Below are 17,096 nucleotides of genomic sequence, written 5' to 3'. Positions count from 1 at the left end.
TCCTGTAGTGGGAGCTCAGGCCACATGGGTGCAGTTTCCCCGGAAAGCATCCCGATTTTTATGGTAAGTCATCCCAATTCCACGAGGGCCTTTCCCACTCATGGGAATGCTGTGTGTCTGAACCATCAGAACTTACTCTTCCAAGCCAGGATATCAAGATTGGAATCCCAGTTCTGCTAGCTGTCAGCTCACACAGGTGACTTCACTCTTTTAGGTTAGTGTTGCCTTCTCTCTGGAGCTTCTGGCTGTCGAGAGGATTTCTGAGGCCACAGTGTTAGGGTCCCACCCCTCTGGCAGGCACTGGGGCCTGGAAGGGGGTGTGGTCACTCTGTGGCTCTGAAGGAGGTGTGGTAGCCTGGAAAGGTGGGGAGCCGCCTTTTGGCGTCTGACACCCTGGGTTCACGACATTGCTCTGCCTTCCCTTGCTGCCTGGGCATCCTATTTCACGTCTCAGGGTGATACCAGGAGTCCTGGCTGTTGGCGTTGATTGGAAGAATGAATAGATTCTGTGGGTATGTAAAGTGCTTACCACGTAGGAGGCACTGAATGCAAAAATAAGTTATTACAAAGCACTGAAGTGTCCATTTTGTGTTGGCTCTGTTCTGGATGTTGGGATTTAGCAGAAAAGAAGCAGGATCCCTGGTTTGGTGAGCTCACGGCCTGGTTTGTTGCTGTTCTTGGTCACAATAACAACTACATCTTTTGACGAGTGTCAGGTCCTGATGGGGATTCCAAGGAGCCCTACTAGAAGCTCTAGGACATGCTTTCTGAGGGGATTCAGGGATTTTCCTGTCCCCATAGACATTGCAGATCGCCTCCGGGGGGATACTCAGGTAACTTCAGGGACTTTATTAAACCTGCCTCCCTCCTCTACCCATAGGGTTAGGGGCTTCACCGGGTGCCTGGATTGGGGCTTGTTTGACAACCAGCTGAGGTTGGGCCTGTCTTCCTGTCCGCTGAGGCCTTCTTGCCTCATTGGTTGTGCAGCCAGCGGTCTTTCTCCTCTCATCCAGTGGGTAGTTAATGCCCATTTCCTGTGTGCCAATGGCTGTGCTGGACCTGGGAGACAGTCCTGCCCTTGGGGAGCTGGCAGAAGGGAGGCAGAAAAGAAACAAGATGATTCCAGCTGGTGATAAACCCTGAGGAGAGAAAAAAATAAGATGAGCCCATGTGGAGGAGGCTGATGAGCGTTAGTAAGGGTGGTCTGGAAGCCCCTCTGAGATGATGTGCTGAGCCTGAGAAATTAAACAGGAAGCCACCTGTGGGGGAGACGGTGGTCTAGGCAGTGGGCACGGCAGTGCCAAAGGCCATGAGCACCAGAACTGTCCTTCGCCAACCACTTGTGCAAACCAGATCCAAAGGGAGGCTGAGTGAGGAGACCTGGTATGTTTGAGCATCTTCACAGAGCAGGTGATGTGCTAGTTATAAATCAGAGCAGGCCCTGCCTGGAGGGATTGCCAAGTCAGCCTGGGTGAGCCCAGTGAGTAAGTGATTTTAGGCCATTGCTTGAGATATAGTATTTCTTTGAAATGAGTAAAATCCACTAGGCCCTTACAAGTTACAGAATCGAACCTTCCCGAATGCAGAGTGGCTCTGGCAGGCAGTCCTAACAGATGAGGGCTCGCTTGCTGGCTCTCCATCTAATCGTGTCAGCCACGGCCACCGTCAACACAAAGTCAATTTCCACTCTTGGATCTGCGATTTAACGCCCGGCTGCTCGGAGAGCTGCAGTGAGTTGGGGTCAGTGGGGCTAATTGGGTTGCTTAATAAGAGGGAGGTTCTTAGAATTGAATTGCTGGGCCTGGGGCAGGGTCACGAGCTAGAGAAACCAGCAGGGCTAGACCTCCTGGAGCTAGGTGGGGAGGGGAAGGGAGGCCTGACCAGAGGAAGCCCCTGGTCATAGAGCTGCCTGGACACAGGTTAATGTGGGGGCCTTGGATTCCCGTGGACGCTGCTGCCTGGAGAGGAAATCCTATTGCTCCAGGTGTTTATGTTTTAGAAAAAGACCAGGTGGGCAGCCTGACATTTTGTGGGCTGGGTTAATCTTTTCTGGCAATAGCCTGGGTGGGAGGGATCTTTTCTCCTCTCTCCCTTATTCCATGACCCTTGCTGTTCCTCCCTCCCCGCCAGCACATTCTGGGATGGGTCTGCTGCATGATGGCTGTGTCAGGGGGTAGGTCACAGCCATAAGGCTAAGGTCACTCTGCAAACTCATGCCCTCCTACTCCACTGGGGGGGTGGACTCTGGATGGGCAACTGGTTAGGGCAAATGCAGCTTCTTACTTTATTCATCCATCTACTCATTCATTCATTCATTCATTTGTTCACTGGCCATTTACATAGCCAGTCTACCTCCTTTTGTTTGTTCATATATTCAACAAATTATTACTAAGCCACAGTGTGTGTCAGGCTCCTCCTTGGGTGCTGGGGGCACCATCAACAGGACAGACCACCCTGTTGTTCTAGAGCTCAGTGATTTGGGAAGAGGAAGGAACAGAGCCACGCGTTGCATTCATTGTCACTGCACATTTGTCATTGGAACTCACATGTCAGTGACTGTCATAAGACATCGCTCAGATGAGAAGTGTTGGGAATGAGCTGTGTGGGGTCTCCTGTGAGGGGTGGGCAGGGGTCCTGTCTGGTTTCTCACCGACAACTTCGCCATGTCCTTGAGCCTTCCTTCTAGGACCTCTGGGCTCCTGAGTCCCTACTATGGGGCTAGTGCCTGCTTTTGAAAAAAATTCAATAGTTAATAATTAAATTTTTTCACACTTTCACTTCTAAAGAATTGGTTGTTCATATTATACACCTATAATTGCTTTGGTTCAAGTAAGAGTAACTTCTGCTTTTTTTTTTTTAATATAAAACAAAAATAACCTTTTATTACAAAGCAATGAAATCTTGACTGGGAAAAATTAATAGTTACACCTCTGAAAGGAAATCAAAAACCTCCCAGAACTTCACTATCTGCAAGTGACCACCACGAACATTCCTTCTGTCTGTCTCCCCATGTACATTCTTTTTCTTAAAAAAAGTCAGATCATATTATCCTTGTGACATTTTCATTTAGCATCATGTTGGATAATCTATCTTTATTCAGGTCTTATCTTTACCAAGGTCTAGAAAAGGTCTTTCACATGGCCTTGGACTTTTTAACTCACTGTTTGGTTGTCAGAGGGTCATGTTCCTCATGGATCTGCAGCTTAAGATTCTGTTTTGTGGTTTCTTCTCTTTCCTAGAGAGCTTCACTCATGACCCCAGGCAAGTAATTGACTGCTCTTTTTATTTGGGGAATAACTCTACCTCCCTCTTGGAGTGGATGTGTAGGGCAAACAAGCTGATGGGCCCGGTGCCTGGAGAAGCTGCCACCGTGGAGCAGGAGGGGAGGGAGGAGGTGCCACGTGCTGGTTCAGCGTCCGGGGATTGGACATTCTCAGGGCGCAGACACCTGCCTGCTGGGTTGCTGACCAGAGTTGAACCTGGCCAGAGGTGGGTCAGGCTCCGGCTGTTCCCTTCTCAGCAGACTGGAGAGACGCATTTAGCTGAGAATGACCCGCAGCCTCTCCGGCCTGCCTGGTGAGGGCCTCAGGGCTGTTCTTTGGGGGCTGGCGAGGGGCTGGGCTGCCTAGAGGCCCTCAGGCCTATCCCCACCCCATGTTTGGTCCCCCCTCAGGCCTGTCCTGGAAGTTGAGGCTCAGTGACACTGAGCCTGATCCAAGTCAGGCAATGCAGTGGTGGCGGAGCGTTGGGCTTTCCTACCATGTCTTCCCTGTCAGGCTTCTCAGTAGTCTGGCACATCTATTCTGGGCAAGTTGCTGTGGGGGTTGGGGGACCCCAAGAAGGGGTGTGGTCCTTGCCCAATAAGCTGACACACACACAGAGATGCTGCAATGGCCGGGACACAGCAGGGACATCCACTGCTTCATTCCTTGAGCACGTGCCATGCTGGGTCGTGGGTTCCACACGGTGGGAGCAGCCACGAGCAAGCGGACAAACAACACCCACAACAAATGCAAACCACTGAGGCGGCTGATCCCATTGATGGCAAGAGTACTCCAGGCAATTCCTGGGAAGAATTGTTGGGGCTGGGAGTTGTGGGTGGCCTGCAGTGCTTCTGAAGCCAGGGGCAGGCCTTGGCCTTGAGTGGTGGCTAAGGGCAGAGCTTTTGACTCAGACCAACTCAAATGCTGGGTGTGAGGATTCTGCTATTTGATGGTCTGTGACTCTGGGCAAGTTGCTTGGCTTGTCTGAGCTGCCTACCTTCTTTCAAAGGGCGCAAGAATGAAAAGAGAAATAGCCATGATGCTTCTATAGCAGCCGTGTGGTTCTCATCACCAACCTCTCCTCTGCTGTTGTCACAGCAGTGGCTGCAGTTGTGCAGCAGTCTGGGCCATGCTTGGGGCTGGCATCGCTTCCACCTTGTAGAGTGGAATGTAAGTGGAGCTCAAATGCTATGCAAATTGGACAGACACCGTCCTAAGATCACGCACCTGCCACACAAATAAAAGCAGGATGGAGGCCTGCTGTGCTTGGCAACCCCTTGGGGGGGAGGAACCAAGTCATTTTTGGAATTTGCCCCATGTTGGAGCAGGGCCTCTTTTGACCTGGTCCCACGGTGCACCCCCAGTCCATTTGAGCTTTGAAGTAAAGGTAGAAGAAAAGGCTCCTGACCTGGGGAGCGGGGAGGAGCAGGAAAGTTTTGGAATTGGAGCTTATTTCCTGTTGCCCTAGTTATTACAGCAGCATGGGGCATCTGGGTTATTCCTTCAGGATTTGAGACTGGCTCAGTGTCCGGCACCTTCGCACACTCCAGCACTGTTTTGGTTTGGTGGGTCCTGGGGTGACCACTTGGGATCTAGTCCTGCCTCTGTGGTTATTGACCTGTCAGGCTGCAGGCCCCCATCCTTGTCCCTGTCAGTGACAAGGGGAGCATGTATTATCCCATGGATCCCAGTAGACAGAGGGATGTAGGTAGCACCACGGACTTCTGCAAACAGGTGGATGCTGGTCGCACCAACTTCATTGCGGTCCTATGAGGGTAAATGAGATGATGGATGGATGCTTAAAGGACTAGCCTTGGGTCCTGTTACCGTGAGCACTCAAGTTATTGCTCCCACAAAGATTTCTGCTTACACGTTGCTCCCCCTCCTTAGCTCATCTACTTCCATTCTGTTCTCTCACTGTCTCATCCTCCCTGGGTTCTTCTGAGGATTGTGTGAGATGATAAGTGTGGAATGCAAGGTTGGGACAGGCCATGGTGTGGCTTGGGTCAGGAATCCTCAATAGTGACCTCTACAGGTCTCCCCTTGGTCCCACCCACCAGAGCCTCTCCCCATCCCAAGCCCCAGCCTTCTCTTTTGTCCTGAGGGAGAATTCCAAGACTCCAGAATGGAAGAGACTCTAGAGAACATGCTCGCAGGCAGGGGCTTGGGTGCCCCACCTGCTGCTGGCACTCATGGCAGGACAGCAGGCGCTGGTCTCCAGGGCAGCCTGTGCTACATGGGGTGAGCGTTGGTGTGTTTCCCTTTCTTCTCCTATCACCAGGGTGGAGCTCAGGGAGAACAGGGTGTTTTTACGTCTCCCATTTGGTCCATTAAGTGTTAGATTAAGTGCTTGACATAGCTAGTAATAGATTGTTCTATTTGTTCAAGGCTGCTATCATAATAAAAATATTTATTTAAATGTATGTAAAGAATTTTTTTAAATGTATGTAGAATTTCATAAATAATCTGTGTCTCTGAGCAGAGGGATTACCTCTAAATCCTTAGACAAAGCTTTGTCCTTTTTATGATGCAAGAGACCTTGCCATTGAGAAATCTGCCACCTTATGATAGCTAATGCAAATTGCAGGTTCAGTTGCTTTAAAAAAAATTTGGTCTTTATTTATTATTATGATATTTTATTTTGTGCTTGAATGGTGGTCGGAAAGATCAGTCAGAAAATCTAAAGTCACGTGGCTACAGAGTAACCAGGAAGGCCAGGCTTCAGTGCTTTACCAGGTTAACCAGAGACCAGCAGATCTGGCAGCCCCTTAATGATCATTCATCTATATGTTTAAAGATATCACTTACTAATCTCTTTCTTTTTTTTTTTTTAAAGATTTATTTAGTTATGCATACAAGAGCTAGGGTACAGGCCAGATGCGTGGGAGGGTGAGAGGATTCACCAGAGACAGAGCGGAGAACAGAACAGGCAGACTGACTGAAATACACTGCTGAGGGGAGCAGCAGGCGAGACAGGAGAGGGTTTCTTTCTGCCTGGCCGGGAATCAAACAGGGATTGAACTCATGCTGCAGAGGCTGCGAACTGCCCTACAGTGCCTTGCTTAACCCCTTGCGCCAAGAGGGAGGCCCTAATCTCTTTTTTAATAGGCCAGGCAGTTAGAGTACCATCATGCATACTTCCTTAACAGTCTGTTCTACATAGCATAACTCAAAAGGGGAAACTGAGGCTCAGGCTCATAGTAGCTATGCTCCCGTTAGAGTTGGGATTAGAAACAGGCAGTCTGATGCAAAGCAATGTGTGGTTTTAAGCTTCATCCTGCCTCTCAGTCAACGCCACACCACATGACTGTCCTGCTGCTGGGTGTCGGAGGGTCTGATGGGGACTGTGCTCTTGATTTCTGCCTACAGCCAGCTGAAAGCAGGAGCATTGCCCTAGGGCATGGGTTAATACCCTTCAGTCCTACCCGTGTCCTTGACAGAACATGGTAGCACCATCATGATTTTACTGAACCCTGCTGAAGGCAAAATGAGAGGCGATGGAATGATCTGTTCCTCATTTCCCTCCCCACCCAGGCGACTGGCCTCCTGAAGGAAGGTGCAGGTGTCTTGAGTGGCTCTGATCCTGCTTCCACTTTGAGAACCTGAATCCAATAGCCTGGGGAGTGGGTGGGGAGGCGGCCAGGGTGTGAGGAGGAAACAAAGCCTCGTGCTCTTTGCCAAGTCAGTCTGGCAGTGTGTGGCTGGCGTGGCTGGTGGAGCTGGCGTGGAGCGAGGGCCCGGGTGCCTGCCCTGAGTGGGAAAGAGCTGTCCTAGCAACTCCCTGGCCCCTGGCTAGGACGTCTGCCCCCGCCAGGGGGGGAAGTATGCCCTGTGCTAGAAACAACGGTCCTCTTTTTTTAACCTGGGCATCTCAGCCCATTTCCCACGCTGGCTGGGTGGGAAGAGAGTGGGTTGGGGTGGAAAGTTCACAGAGGTAGGCTGTGGGACCTGAGGGGGTGTCTGTGCAGGGAGGTACACGCCTCCACATCTGCATCCCTGTGCTCCAGCCTCTCCCGTCTCTGGTTGATGTGGTCTGGGTGAGTCCAGCTGGAAGATTCCTTGATAATAAAATAATTGTTTAGAAACGGCGGTTTATTCAGTGCTCCCAGGGGGAGAGTTCTCTTCCTGCTTTTCTCCCTATGTCCCCATGGACACCCAGTTGCTCTGAGATGTGTGAGTGGTGATGTTCAGATGTCTCACAGGCTTTCTGGAAGGGGAGTCAGATCTTACAACCACAGGGGAATCTAGAGGCTCATTCTTAATGTGGTGGAATTCTAGAAATCTAGAACCCTCTCAGATAAGGAATTCTTGCACAGCCTTTGGCCCAGCTTTCCTTCCAAAGTGAGAAAATTTCTCGTAGCATCCCTGGAAATGCTGTTCTCATTTAGCTGTCACCTCCGGGGATAGAATACTCATTCCCAAAGGGGATTACCATTCCCGGTACAGCTGACCCTTCGGGGTTCCTTTCATTGGACTGAACTTGCTCCCCTGGAACTTTCTTGCACTTGTTTATATTCCTGTACATAACTTCTTAGGTTTCCCTCTTACAAATAATAAATCAAGATGGCCCGAGGATAAACTGCAGGAGAGGTGGGTTCTTCATCAGACCAGTAGCCCATGGTGGGGGCGGGGATGCACCTCACCTCTCAGTGGGTGCCAGTGGGGGTTTCCTCACAATTGACCCCCCGCAACTTTTTCTTTGGGATTCAGATTCTTATGTGTTGAATGGGAGTGGTATTAGCTTCCTGTTACTGCTGGAACAAATTGGAGCAAAATCAATGGCTTAAAACAACACAAATGGATTATTTTACACTTCTGTAGGCCAGAAATCCAAAATAGGACTCGTTGGGCATAAATCAAGATACCGCCTGGGCTGTGTGCCCCTTCTAGGGGCTTCAAGACAGGATCCAACTCTTGGCTTCTCTTACCTCTGCAGGTCATCCACATTCCTGACAGGGGTTGGTTCTGATTTCTGCTTCATTTATTGCATCTCCCTTTGTTGGGTCTGACCTTCCTGCCTCCCTCCTTTGACTCACTGGACTCTCCCAAGTAATTCAGGATAATCTTCCCATCTCAAGGACTTCAATTATATCTTCAGAATCCCTTTTGCCATTCCTACAATACAGTCAGCACATTAGGATGTGGACATCTTTGGGGAGCATTGCTTGCTGCAGGGGTGAACTCCATTATCTCCAGAGCCCCTGCAGCTGTGTGACAGCTTGGTTCCCCCTCAGCTGCACCTAACCTCTCTCAGGGCTATGGGGGTGCCTGCCTTCTTCCTCGGTATGGCTTCTGAATGGGGAGAAATACTGAAGAAATGCAAGGTCTATTGCAACAGCATGAAATCTTGAGTAACACCAAAGCAGTCCCAAGAACTTAATTGATTAAATGTGGTAAGAATTATAGGGGTAGGGCCTCCCCGGTGGAGTAGCGGTTGAGTGCTGGGTTGCAAAGCTACCCGCAGCCTCTGCGGTGCCGGTTCGATCCCCGACTGCTCCCCGGCCACTGGAGGAGGGTCCTGCAAGGCGCGCAGACCTCTCCTGCCGCCCGCTGCTCCCCTCAGCAGTGTACTTCGGTCCTTCTGCCTGCTCTGCTCCCCGCTCTGGCTCTGGTGAATTCTCTCACCCTCCCGTGCTTCTGACTGTACCCAGTGCTTGTATAAATAAATAAACAAACAAACAAACAAATAAATCTTTAAAAAAAAAAAAAGGAATTATAGGGGTAGGCTGCTATGGCTTATGTTAGGGGCCACTTGGGAAGAGAAGAGGACCGTGGGCTTTGAGGGGTCATCATCACTGAATTTCCTGTTTTAGAATTCTGAGGGACGGCCCTCCCTGGTGGCACTGGCGGTTGAGCGCAGCACTGTGAAGCTGTCAGCAGCCTCTGCAGTGCCGATTCTATCCCCGCCGGCCTCGGAGCAACCCACATGTCAAGCAGACCTCTCCTGTCTCGCCGGCTGCTCCCCTCAGCAGTGTATTTCGTCATTCTGCCTGTTCTGTTCCCCACTCTGTCTCTGGTGAATCCTCTCACCCTCCCGTGAATTTGGCCTGTACCCTGGCTCTTGTATAAATAAAAAAAAAAAAACTTAAAAAAAAAAAAGAATTCTGAGGGATTTGGATGGCTGGTTTGTTGAGATCAGGGCAAGAGTGCAAATGGAGGGCCCCAACTGCTTGGTGGAAGCCTTGTGCGTATGCCTGGGGGTGCCCCTACCTGCATGGCTAACCTCCAGCCTCCATTTCTCCTGCATTGACTGCCGCTTGGCCAGTCCTTGGGCCTTGGAGAGTGTCCACATTCTGATCTGTCATCCTTGGTTAAGGGACCCTTGGAGAGGCCTGCACAGACCCTGGAAGTGGGTACAGGGCATTGAGACAGGGCATTATGGTCCAGAGGAGCACTGCTGGAGGAGGGCTGGTGTGATGCCTCTGAAATACAGAGCACAGAACCTGGCCGTGGTTGACCTAGTCCCAGGGGCCCTTGGGACACTATAGGAACACTCTAGGCTGGAGTGTGGGCAGAGGCATGGAGGTGAAAACTGAGTGGCTGTGGTCTTGGATCTGTAAAGTCAGATTTGGGGGAATGGAAAAGAATCGAGACATTGGCATGGTAATTAATGGGAACCACCTTTCATGTTGCAGTGTGTGCTGCATAAATCACAGCAAGAGAAGTGCTTTCCTTTCCTTTGCCAGTTTTGCATAGAAAGATGTAGCAAGCTACATTCCTTTTTCCTTGTTCTTTCTGCTTACCTCTCTGGCAGAATGGAATAAAAAGCTGTGCTTACTCTACCTGACATCCAGCGGTGTGCTGGTAAATCGTAACAGCTGACTCTGGTGAGGGAGTGAAGTCCTGAGTTTCAGGCTTGCCAGTTTCCACAATGCACGTTTCCCTACTGTGGCCCGTTTTATACCACCAGTGTGACGTCACTGAGTCAGCTTTACAAGCAGGCTCCAGCTTTTCATCTGGTTTACATTCTCGTTTTAATCCTCAGTGACTTTAAACCCAGTGAAGTGTCATCATCCCAGATTCCAGCAAGGAAATGGGCTCAGTAGGTGAAGGGTTCCATCCTAGCTCCTCTCCTCCCCACCCCCCCACCACCAAACCTCTGGGTGCCAGCCTGAGACTTTCCCTCTGTTAGGGACTGAATTGCATCCCCCTGAGCTCATGTGTTGAAGCCCTGACCCTCAATATGACTATTTAGAGATTGGGCCTTTCAGGCAGTAAATAAGGTTAAGTGAGGTGATGAAGATAGGGCCTAATCCCACAGGACTGGTGTCCTTAAAGACAGAGTCAGAGCCCCTCTCCATGCTTAGAAGAGACCATATGAGGACACCAAGAGAGGAGGTGGCTGTGTATAAGCCAAGAAAAGAGGCCTCAGCGGAAACCAGCCTGCTGACACCTTGACCCTGAACCCCTGGCCTTCAGAGCTGCGAGAAAATACACTTCTCCTGGTAAGCCAGCTAGTCTGTAGTGTTTTGTTGTGGCAGCCCTAGCAAACTAACAAATCCTAATAATATGTCCTCAAACCCCACAGCCAGTGTCCTGCCTGCTTTTTTGAAGGAGTTTTGCTCTGCAGGGGGTGCTCAACAGGATTGACATGATGGATGGTTGAACCCATTCTGCAGACGGGGACACGGAGGTACCCCCAAGGTCTCCTGGGTGACCGGTGCTGCCACTGGTGGGCCTTAGGCCTTTCCTTCCTCAGCTACACCAAGGTCAGCTGGGGCACAGAGGGTGAAGGGCAATTTTCTCCCTCGGTGCTGGTGTGGGGCTCTACTTCAGGAATCCTCGGGGTGTTGGGTTGGCCTCAGATCCCCTGGGAGTTTTTGAAACAATAGTTTCCTCCCAGAATGTCAGCCAGGGTAGCTGACAGGAATGTGTATCTGGAGAATGCGCTGGGTGGAAAGAGACTGAGAACATTGGGGTGTGGTAGAGGGTAGAGAAGGCAGGTCCCTGGGGTCCCTAGAGGAGTGTTGTGTTGGGGAACCAGATTGCTGTGCAAATCCCCATCAGCCGTGTCTGTTGCATGGGGTCAGGGCACACGTGGTGCAGTGCAGGGTCAGGAGCAGGTGTGTCAGGAAGCAGGAGGGGTGGTGAGCCCACTCTCATCTGCTCTGGGTTGGGGTGCCCCATGACCCTTGGGTAAGTGAGCACAGGTGCTAGAAGTTGGGTCTAGCCACAAACTAGATGTCAATTTGTTCTGGTCACTTTGCTGGTGCGGCCTTGCCTAGTTGCTGGGCAGGCTGGTGGTTGTGCCGTGTTGCTGAATAGGTGTTTTGTAGAGATGCGGCTGTGATGTTGATGGATGGTGAAGTGTTGGGATGGCTTGTGCCGTGCTGGCTGTTAAGGGGTGCAGGATTGGTGCTGTTGGGCACTTGGTGGGGTGGACTTGGCTGTGGAGCTGTGTGCTGTCGTAGTGGCCTTGGCTGTGTTTTCTGCACTTGCCAGCTGGGTGATGGAAGTATGGCGAGGCAGCAGCGGGTATCGGCATGACTGTGCTGTGACTGTGCGGAGGTGTCGTGGCGGTGTTTAGTGTCACGGCGGCCGTGTTGATGTCATACCGCGAATATAGCTGGTGTTAAACAGTGAGTGGCTCCAGCTAGGGCGGTGCTGCCAGATGCTGTTTCTGCCGGGCGCGGGCTTGGTGGTGGTTAACAGTGTAGAGTGGGTGGTGCTTTCAGGGTGTATCTTCTTGGTGTTTGGGGTAACTGCTGGGCGGTGGTGGGCTTGGGCAGGGATTGCTGTGGTGGTGGCTCCTGCAGCCATTTGAGAGCGTGTGCCTTTTCTTATAGACCAGAATGGCCTCTAGAGGAAACAACCAGGCTTCCCCCAGTCTGACTGAGATAAGCCACCGTACCCAGGTGTCCCATCCACAGAATATTCTGGGAGGATCTGGACATGAATGAACATGGTGTTGACCTTTCTTGGCCATTGCTGCCTACTGGAGAAAAGACACCCCTGACTTCTTCTCTGTGGGCAGTGGTGGGGCGAGGCTCCCTCTGCCCCCAGCCTGGTACCTGTCCTGCTGCTCTCCTCCAGCCTGACCCGCTCCTAGTCTCGTCCCCACAGAGGGCCATCCCACTCTGCCTTGTGAGGTTCCAGTCTTGAAATGACTGTTGAACTCCTACTCACCCTACAAAGCCTAACTCCTCCTCTTCTGGGAAACCTCCTTATCCGCCTCTCTGTCCCCCATTTACCCCACCCAGCTCTGTCCATTTGGGGTTCTGTCAGCCCTTGCTGTTGGGACCACTTGTTCTCAACTCTGTGTTTTACTCCCAGTGGATTTACTCCTTTCTTGAATACATGTTTATTGAGTGCCCACCGTTTGCCAGCACTGGGCAAGTAGGCAGGGAAGACAGACAACCCTCAAGTATCTAAATCAACGTGGATCACAGATTGCGACCATGGTGGGATCCCCGATATCTGGGGAATGGACTGAGGTGGGGCAGGTGGGGTGGCCAGACTGGAGCCCAAAGCACGTGAAAAGAAGGGTTTGGGCCTTTGGGGGAAGAAGCTGAACATTTATTTCTGGAGGAGGAAGACACAGTTGCCAGGCTGGCTGGTGAAATTCCAGCACTGGGCAACCTAGGATGGGCCCAGTGTGCTGGACCCTCACCATGTACCCTGCTGCTGTTTCTCCAGAGTGTCCCCAGGATCCCAGCCAGCCCTGCCATGCCCCTGCAGTCAGAAAGAAGGCATCTGTAGTTGAGCTTCAAGGCTCAAATCTGAGCCCTGCCTCGCCAGTTTAGCACCTGTGAGGAGCCCAGGCACTCATCCTGGGTTCCCTGTGTCCTCAACATCCTCTGGGCAGGGGCCAGCATGATACAGGCCCCTGAGCCCCAGCAGCAGTGAGGCTTGAGCCTCACCCCGCTTCCTCCTGCCTTTGCCCTGCACTGAGTGTGGCCGCTCCCTTTTGTGTTGAAACCCCATCAGCCAGCTCAGAAAGTAGCCGGGATTCTTCAGGGCTGACTGAGGGAGTCATGGAGATGAGGCTGCAGGTTTGGGAGCTGAGTGCCTTTTGCTGAGTGGCTGGGCTCAGTCCCTAGCTCTCAGAGTCCTTTGGTGAACCCTGCAGATTTCAGGCCCCATGCCCACGTATTTGCTCCGGTCTGCGACTGGGACTGGCCTGCATGTTCACAATGCACAATCCCTGTGGATCGCTCTGATGGGACAGGCCTCAGCCTGATGGGAAGGCCACATCCTCAGTGAACAGAAAGGAAACAGGCCCCAGGTGGCATGGGGACTTGGCCGAGATCCCAAAGTGGCAGAGATGAAACCACAAGCAGAGAGTTTGGACTCCAAGTCCAGTGCTCCTCTCACTGTCTAGCGTGGCCTTTTGGGGTGGTCACTGTACCTCAGCATTTTCTGAGGTCTAGCTGGGCTCGTCTGAGACTTGACCGTGACCCTGCTGAGTGGCACATGCTCACGGTCAGACTGGAAGCTGCAGCTAGAGCTGGTGTCGCGAGCTGCAGATGGATGAACAGGTTATACAACTCTGCCTGGACTGGCCTCCTCTTTCTTCCTTTCATGGGGAGTGTTCACGGGCAGCTGAGGGGTGTGTGAGGGGTGTGTAGGGGCAGGCCCTTCGCAGCCTCCTGACTGTCTCACGTGGCTGAATTCTCACCCCTCCCCTGGGTTTGAGAGCAGAAGACATAACTCTAGTTCCATGGGGGAAGAGGCTGCTGAGAATGCATTTCTGTGTGTCCCTGAGGGTGTGTAGGGGGGAAAGGGCATAGTAGTAATAGGAGAGCTAGAACCCAGGTTCTCAGGCCCATGTTCTTCACTGACTCATTGTGTAAACTTGGATGATTTCCCTGGCCTGCGGGCCTTCATTTCCTTCCCTTCAATCATTCTTGGCCTGCCCACTGCCCAGGTTGCTTGGAGGGTAGAGTGAGGCATGCAGAGGCTTCCTGGAAGGAGAAAGTCATGACTGAGACAGCAGGAGAGAACTGAAACCCCCAGAACTGAAACCCCACTTTTCAGTGCCCTTGGCAGACAAAACTAATCGATCACCATGCTTTTCCCTCTGGACCTGGACAGGCCTCAGAATCCTTTGCTGAACAGTGTTGTAGGCAGCCTTCCTTATCAACTGGAGCTGGCACTGGAGGTTCACATTTTCACAAAGTGGGATGCTGAGTCTGTAGAGAGGTGTATCTTGCACGGGAGGCTTCAGCTAGTAATACCCTGTCCTCTTTCTTTGACCTTGGATGAGAGCCAGGAAATATTCAGGGCTCTGGGTCTGTGTGGCTTTTGATCTGCACCTGTTCTTTATACCTCCTTCTGTCATTTGCCCTTTCCTCCTCCACAGGTAACACCAAGGGAGTTGTGGCATTAGGTGCACTGGTGGCATTAGATCTCTAAGGAAAGTCAATCAAATAAGATAGACATTAATGAATGGAGTCCTCCAGTCTTCCTCTCCCTGGCCTCTAAACATTCTTTTCCCACAACGGAGCTGCCTGAGGCCGACACTGCCCCCTAGTGGTTGGCATCAACAGTGCACTGGCTGCAGCACTCTCCCACCAGCTCCTTCCCTGCCACTCCCTGACCCCACTGCTTTCCTGCCATCATGGTCATTCGCTTCCTTATACAAGTATATTTCTTTTTTTACTTCTTCTACACTCTGTTCTACCTACACCAGTTAATGTTGCAAAAGTGGTACATTATAGGTGAAGGCAATGATGGTGCGCTGGGCGGGAGCGGGGTGAGCCGAACTCCAGCCTCTTGTCCATCGCTGGCTCACTGAGCCGTGGGCTCCTTCCCCTCCACCGGCTTTAGCTTCTCCACCTGCACTATAAAAAGTCTTCCGTGTTTTGTGTTCCCTTAAAGGGTTGCCAAAAACTTTTTAGGCTAGACAGGTATTCGTTGCCGGAGAATTTAGGACACTCAGCATCCCAGGCCTACTGGGAAGTCTAGAACTCCCTGGTGCCCCTGGCAGTGCTTACCATCCGTGCTTGGCATCGTAGACCGGGAAATTTTGAAAACACGTGTGAGGTGGAAGCTGGTTTGCGCAGAGTTTGGGGGACTATTGGTGCCAGCTGCAATGAGGCTGCAGTGAATGACTCTCGGGGTCCTGGGCAAGACCCGTCCAGAGGCCGTCCCTGTGGAACAACGGAGGGATGGTGGACTCAGCAGCGGGATCTGAGTTCGAATACCTGCTTGGCCTCTTGCTAGCTCTGAGGCTTGAGACAAGTTTGAACAGGACTGTGTGTGGCTCCCAGTTGAGGATGGGAAGAGCCCAGTAACCTTTTCCCTTTGGCAGCGGACGGGGCGAGGCTCCCGGGGCCTCTTGTACTCTGCACGCACACGTGTGCACACACCCTCGCCCTCCTGCCTAGTTCTGGCTGCTCATTCTGACCCCCTCGGCCCCGCTCTTCCACCCTGAAAATAACCACTTCCCAGTGGGTGAACTTTTCAGTTTGTAAGAGGAGGTTATTATTCTCACGTTGCCGATGCAGGACTCTGGCTCAGGCAGGTGATGTGACTTGTCCTCAGGAAGCAAGCAAGGCCAGGGCCAGGAGGCAATTTGAACCCCTATTTGTTATTATTGCTGGTTTGTGGTTTTTGCATGTGTTTATGGAGCGCTTAGAATGTGATGAGGCTTTAGAGTAATTTTGTCATTCCTCTCTCTCTCTCCCTTTCTGTCTCTCTCCCTCCGCCCACTTTATAGATGTGGAAACTTCTCTTGTGAGAGGAGTCCTGAAAGGCTGCTAAGATCACCCAGATCAGCATAGCCAGAACCCTGGGCTGTCCTCAGCCCCTGCCACTCACTACACCCCCTCCCTCCTTCCCAAAGCCCCCCAGTCCTACTCAGTCCTGAGGCCTGGCCTGGGTTGCTCTGAGCCAGGAGTGGGAGGGGGCTCCCCGGGCTCCGTGCCCAGGAATGTGTTGGGAAATTCCACTGCCCTCCCACGCTGCCCTCCCTCCCACTGGGCAGGGAAGAGTTAAGTGGCTGCCTTGCCCTCACGGTCACAGAGGCCTCTTCACTCCTTTTACAGCCTGGGTCTCCTCAGGAAACTGCCCCCTCCCCCTGCATCCTGACTTCTTGCCTTCTTTGGTCCTCTCTCCCCATGAGGCCTACTGCCCAGTCCTCCCAGAGCTCTGGCTTCCCCAGAGGGGCAGGGTGGATTTAAAGCTCTCCTTTTAAAACACACACGCAGAGTGTCCAGCTGCTGACATGCTCGGATGAGCATCAACTGGGGCTTGGTGAATGCTTTGTGCTTCTAGGGGATGGGCCCTGAGCTAGGCGTGGTGAGGAAGCCCACATAACCAGCGAGAAGACTTTATTTAGTCTGTCTTACCCCAGCCTACAGCTTGGCGGGAGGAAATGAGGCTGCCTGACTTGGCCTATACCTCCAGTGACCAGAGACCCCGGAGGCGGTGAGAAGAGGCTCACAGACAGTCTCTTGGGCTCTCTGGATCATGGGGACTTTCTAGGCTCTCTCCTCAAGATGTCCCCCGCCCCTGGTGCTGGCATCCCCTGCCGCCCCACTGAGCAGCAGTATTTGGAGACCCCGGTCAGGTCACGGCACCTTCACCCCTCCCAGGGCTGCCTGCAATCATCTTCGGGTCACATAGTCCCTGAGGAGAAGCAAGCTGCGGTCTGGGCTTCCACCCTTGGCCCTGGCTTAGCTTTTTGGGACCTCACAGAGTAAAGCTCGTTGCTCCTGCCCATCCCCATCCTCGCAGGTCCCCACCCACACCTGATACCTGGGTCTGGAACTGCCTGCCTGTGGCTGGGGGAATCCCAGGCCTGACCTGGCACTCAGGGCCTCAGTTTCTTTGTTTGAAAAAGGGGAAGTGTGACTGACTGCATGATATCAGAACCATCCCTCTAGTTTC

General features: G+C 52.2%; 1 protein-coding gene and 1 long non-coding RNA gene across 3 annotated transcripts in view; one reads left to right on the top strand and one right to left on the bottom strand.

Moving 5' to 3' along the window:
- The window catches only part of PPARGC1B (PPARG coactivator 1 beta), a 96,410-nt gene that overhangs the window by 18,891 nt on the left and 60,423 nt on the right, over positions 1-17,096 (top strand). The gene's annotated exons all lie outside the window — the stretch shown is intronic.
- On the bottom strand, positions 12,763-17,080 carry LOC119243278 (uncharacterized). The gene is made up of 3 exons (XR_005124677.2): positions 16,965-17,080; positions 15,200-15,355; positions 12,763-14,614 (listed from the first exon to the last, which is right to left on the bottom strand). It is a non-coding gene; the product is annotated as an uncharacterized LOC119243278 (long non-coding RNA).

This window comes from Talpa occidentalis, unplaced genomic scaffold (assembly GCF_014898055.3).
Source record: "Talpa occidentalis isolate TD23 unplaced genomic scaffold, MPIMG_talOcc4v2.1 talOcc4.13, whole genome shotgun sequence".
In the NCBI taxonomy this organism is placed as follows: domain Eukaryota; kingdom Metazoa; phylum Chordata; class Mammalia; order Eulipotyphla; family Talpidae; genus Talpa; species Talpa occidentalis.
The sequence above is the reverse complement of the archived record's forward strand: the minus strand, read 5'-3'. Positions and strand labels throughout refer to the sequence as shown.